Source organism: Choloepus didactylus, chromosome 1, assembly GCF_015220235.1.
Source record: "Choloepus didactylus isolate mChoDid1 chromosome 1, mChoDid1.pri, whole genome shotgun sequence".
Lineage (NCBI taxonomy): Eukaryota > Metazoa > Chordata > Mammalia > Pilosa > Megalonychidae > Choloepus > Choloepus didactylus.
Genome location: NC_051307.1, coordinates 58603968 through 58609967, shown reverse-complemented (window position 1 = coordinate 58609967; position 6000 = coordinate 58603968).

Genomic DNA, 6000 nt, shown 5'->3' with positions numbered 1-6000 from the left:
GTGTCATACAACTGCCTTCTTGCCTCCATGGTGCCTGCTAGGTAGTCAGTAGTTAATCTTATGTCATTCCCCTTGTATGTGATGAATTGCTTCTCTCTCACAGGATTCAGAATATTCCCCTTCTCTTCAGCATTTGGCAATCTGATCAGTATATGTTTTGGGGTGTGTTTATTTGGATTTATTCTATTTGGAGTTTGTTGGGCATCTTTAATTTGCATATTTATGTCATTTAGAAAAGTTGGAAGGCTTTCCCCAACTATGTCTTGAAACACCCTTCCAAGCACTTTACTCTTCTCTTGTCCTTCTGGAACACCAACGTTTCTTACATTGGTTTGCTGCATGTTGTCCATTTACCTGAGATCCATTTCAAATTTTTTTATTTTCACCATTGGACTTTAGTGCATTCACAATTACCCTGTCCACTAATCCACATATTCTTTCTTCTGCCTCTTCAAATCTGCTATTGTGTGTCTCTAGCATATTTTTAATTTGATCATCAGTAACTTTTATTTCCATAAGATCTGCTATTTTTTAAATTTATTCTTATAAATTATTCTTTATATTCTAGAGTCTTCTTGATGTCCTTTATGTCTTTTGCCATCTACTTGAAGTTGTTTTGGATTTGTGTGCATACTTCTTTGATTAATTTCTTGAAATTTTGTGTTTCTTCTGGCTTTTTAATTTGTTCATTTGGCTTGTCCATATCCTGTATAGTCTTCAAGTGCTTTATTATTTTCTGATGGCTTTGGGGATTTGCTTGTCTTTATAAGGTTATTTGGGGAAATCCAAGATTATTTGAGCATTTATACATAATTTGGCAGAGCTACAGCTTCCTAAAGTGAAGTTTTCTGATTTTACCAGCAGGTGGCACTCTTGAGCCACCTTTTACTCTCAAGCCAACCTTCCCAAGCCAACTTTTGCTTGGAAAAGTCCAAATGAGGTATTCAATCAGTGCACTAGTTCTCCATGTGCACTGAAGACTGCCTGCCCTGAGGGTGAAATGTGGGCCCTGTGCAATTAGGCAGGGAGTCCATTCAAGGGCAACCCCACTCCTTGTCTGCCATGTGCCTGCAAGCCTCTTGGGCATGGGAGGGGATCATAATGTTCCATATGCCACCCTCTCCATTCACCAGTGCACATCCCAGACTTTCATGGGGGAACAGTAAATCCTGATTCCTTGGTTCCCTCGCAGGAGCTCCCAGGTGTATGGCTGTGGAGGTTCACCTCCTCAGCTAACTGCCAAGGTGGATGCTTGGGAGTGGAGAACCACAGCTCGCTTCCTTGCCAAGTGGCTGTGTCACTGCTTCTGGCCCCAGGAGGTGATCCTGGAAGAACAAACTCACCCTGTCCCTTGATGTACCACTTCTCCAAGATTTTGTTGATATCCCTACAGCATAATATAGGGGTCCCTCTATGCCAGTCACACCCTGAACCCACAGTCCCAGAGGTCCTCTGGCATTGTGGAATTGAATATGCTTTCTGGAACAAAAGGGGAAAAAGTAATAGAACAAAATAAAGTATCAGCAGCTAAGAGGTATCAAATAGAGCTAAGAGGTCATTTTGGAGGTTTCTTTCATGCAAATTTAGCTAGATGTTGCAAACTACTGCATTATGCCAAGCCCCAACCAACAAAATTTTTGAAAACCCTATGGAGTGCACTGGGCTCTATCTAAATCTTTATAAAAGTTTTTCTTGGTAAATTTATTTTTTCAGAAACTTAAAGCCTCCAGATTGATCCTATGCCAGATAACCCCTGAAACACAGAAATACCAGTTTCTCCAAGAACATCCGATTCATGCCTCTACCTCATAAGGACAACACCCCTTCCAAGCGTGAAGAAATTAAAATGCTTATTGCCCAGATATCCCTGAAGATTGAGAGAAAGATCAAATGAGAGGGAGGAGATATAACCATTTGGAGCCATTGTTAAATTTGGATTTAACAAATGACTGTGAATAGTGACTCCTTATATAGATATTTCTTTTTAGTGTCTACTCTTTTAGAATAGCCAGAAGGAAATACTTGAAGTTGTCAAAATGTAATACAGTTGCCTTGAACTTTGATAATTATTGTATAAATACATAGCAAAAAAAAAAGTTAGATGCCCATGTTTGTATGGACCTACTTCTGGAAGTTTTGTTCTGGTCCACTATTCTATAAATGTTTTTCTAACAATACTACACTGTCTTGGTTAACCTACCTCTATTATACATCTTAAAACTGGGTAGAGTACAATATAAGTGATCAAAAAGAGGGAGGGATAAGGGATATGGGATGTTTACGGTCTTCTTTTTTTTTTTTTATTTCATTTTCTGGAGTAATGCAAATGTTCTAAAAATGATCATGGTGATGAATACACAAATATGTGATGGTACCATGAACCGTTAATTGTGTACATTAGATAAATTGTATGGCATGTGAATATATCTCAAAAAATTGTTTTAAAAAAGTAAGTTAAAATTTAAAAAATGATATCAATTAAGTTATAGATGTATGCTATGTCTTGCAAATTCAATATGTGAAAACCCTAAATTTCAAAAAGAGTAAATTAGAATGATTATTTTTCTATAAAAATTACCAAAGAGTTATTTAATTCCTCTTCGGTACTAAACTTTCAATTATTAGCAAAATTAATACAGAATTTCACATATAAACATTTGCACATTTTGAGCCAACTTGCATAAAACAAGTTTCAATTTATATTTTTTCTACTTTTGCAAAGATTTAAAAATGTCATATGAGAAATGAAAGATAATCTTCTTTCTTGTTTGGCTTCACCTTTTAAATTTGATTTGAGAACCCCAGGCCCAGGGCCTTCCCCAAGCACCTTGAAGACTGCACACAGCAGCTTGCGTGACCTAGGTCAGTTAAGGTTTGACCTATTCTTGTAAAATCAAGAAATGTAATCTATAACTACCTTGTCCCTGAAACTCCCTGAGATACTGTTAACTACAAGATAATCTATAATCCTCCCCTCCTCCCTGCTGATAACAACCAATTCCTCCCAACCTTGCAAGACCCCTGCTCCCACCTTAGGCTCTCATACCCATTGGAATGTTGAGCCCTTATAGCAAGCTTTTTCAGCTCCCCCAAAGTGTGGACTATTTCCACGTTGAGCTCTGAACTTGCCACCATTCAGAGCAGCTCCTGAATTCATTCAGAGCATCTCCTGAATCCAGGCAACATGTCTGACTTCCATTTTTTCTTGAATGTAAGCCCTGAATAAAAGTCCATGCCTCTGAACATGCCCAGCATCTTCTTTGGTCTCTCAGCAGCAAAGGCCCACTTGGGCTGTGACATCTGAGTTACTGAATAATTTATCACCTTCCATCTACCAACTCAGTGCTTGGTGTTCCAGTATGTGAACGTTATTGTTCTGCAACCTTTCAGTACCTCCCAGTCTTCCAGCCTTCTGTTCTCATTTTCTCTACTCAACTTGGGTTGTGTTAACAAGTATCTGTGATTTTCTTGTGCCCCTATGCTCCCATGTCCCTTCCCTTCCCAGTACTTAGCCCTATTCCTAAATGTTGCTATTCATTTTTCTTATGCTAAATTTCAAAATACCATGGATGGCTCTTTAAAATTATAAAACTGATTCTATAAGAAAATTATACTATCTGACTTCAATTGTTTGGCAATTCTAACTATTTCTGATTATTGATTTCCTACTCCCTAACTCACACTGCCCAAATCTCTGTAAAAGTTAGTTGAGGGAAACCCTTATTCTTTTCCCTCCCTTCCATAGAAGGGACATATTTCCTTATCTTTAAGTGAGGAATGTTGGAATGAACTCTTCAAGTTTCTCCAAACCTTATTTGACCTTTTCTACAAAAGGAGGAATGTGTTATCTGATTGGAGAGTTTGCTGGGATCCTGGCACCCACAAGAAGCAGCATAGTGGATAGTAGCTAAGTACTCAGCTCTGGAGATAGCACAGTATATTTGTAACTCTCAGGTCTCTAACTCACCTATTCTGAGGTAAGGTTGTGAAATGTTGTGATTATCTTATCTTCTTCATGGAGTTGTGATGAGGATTACATAAATTGCACAGTACAAAGAATCCACTTAAACAATGCTAGTTATTATTGGCTGCATTACAAGGAGATGGGGTTAGCCAGCCTCTAAGCAGTAATCCTCAGCCTTGGCTGTGCAGTGGAATTACCTGGAGAACATTCTAAAAATACTTACGCCTCCGTTTCATCCCCTGAGATTCTGATCATGTTGGCCTGGGTGTAGTCAGGTAACTGTTTTTTTTTTTTCAGCTTTTCCTAGTGATTCCAATCACCAGCAGCTCGGTTTGGAAACCAATTCTCTAAAGCAAGACATGGGGGATTTTCTGTCTTAGGCAAATTGTTGACAAAGACAGTGAGCTCTCCTTTTTACTTGTTCTTTGGAGTAAACAAATCTGCAAAAGTGTCTGCCTTCTAGAAGCCATTTTTTTTCCTGAGCTTTGCAGCAGTCTTTCCTTCTGAGCAATGGCTCTTTGAGACAGGCCCAACCATGTCACCCCCGCTGTCTCATGATGTGTATGTAGGCTGTCTGAAGACCCAATAAACACCAGTGGTTTGTTCTAAGGTACAGATTTCACAGGGAGTAAGAGGAAGCTTGGTTTGTATGGCTTCAATTCTAAATGACAACCTCTAAAGCAGTACTTCCAGAGATTTCATTTTGGAGTGATTAGGCCTCCTTAAAGAAAGTGGATGCTTTGATCCCTATCTGCTTATCAGTCCATTGTATTCATACTCTATTGGTTATAACCTGGAAGGAAAGAGGCATGAGTGAATGTTTGACATTAATCTCCACCCAGCTGGAAATGCTTGAAGAACAGGCATGGAGTAGCATCATACTTGAAATAAGAGTAAAATAATACCTATCTTGTGAGGGTTAAATAAGAAAGTATTATGTGTAAAGTGCTCAGAACACATCCTGAAACATTGTAAGAGCTCCATAAAAGTTAGGTACTATTGGGAGGTCAAACAAACATGCGGAAAGTTGTCTTTGCCTGACTGGTGTTTCAAGATCTAGTAAGCACAGGAGGTGGGTTCTGTTTTTACTTGCCTTTTTGTTACATTTCAGCAGAGATAAGTGCTGTGACTCCTATTATATTATCAGGGAAACATAGCTCCCAGTTAAGATTCATTTTAAAACAGACAGAGTTTTATAATGCAGGCCTTGTAGTCATCTTTGCATCTCAATGAGGAAATATTTTTGTTTTTGAATATTTTTGTGCTTTTACCCTTTTCTCAAACAAGACTGCACTACTTCTTAAGCAAGTGTCCTCGTCATGATAAAATTCTGTCTTACATTTGTTTCCTGAGAAATCTAAGACTAAGAGAATGCTCATGTGATGGATTTTTTTGGAGAGTCACACCCTAGCTCGTCCAACAAAAACCAAGAAGGACATTTGTTTCAGGGTCCTCCTCCCACCACTTTTAGGACTATCTCTTCCTGTGTACCCCATGCTCCCAGTCTGTCCCAGCCTTCCAGAAACCTGATGTTTTGGGCATTAGCTGTCCTTGGTGTTTGAGACTTAATGGATTCCTAGATTTGTGCCTCCTGCCTCTGGCTGCTTCCTGCTAAAGAATTGGCAAAATAGATTAATTTGTGCTACTAAAGTTAACAAGTGACATCTTCCAAGTAAGTTATTCCCATTTAACACTTGGTATTTCCAGACCTTTATCTTTGTTTGTTTTGTCTTTTGTCTTTCTCCCTTCCTTATTGCCTTTCTTTTATTCCCAATAGAGTTCATGTGTACTCAGCTACTGCCAGCCACTGCAGTAGGCTCTGGGGATGCAGACTGTGCTCCTGCCCTCAGGGAAGTAATGCAGAACATGGGCTGCCATGAAAGCAAGGAAAATCAGAAGAAAACAGTGTTTTTATATGGAAGCACAACACATTTCACTTGTGAGTCTAGGAAGAAAAGTCCCAATTAATGAAGGGTGCCCTCATTTAGTAATTTGTCAGGAAAGATAAAATATATTTGCCACTTTTGTGTCACCAA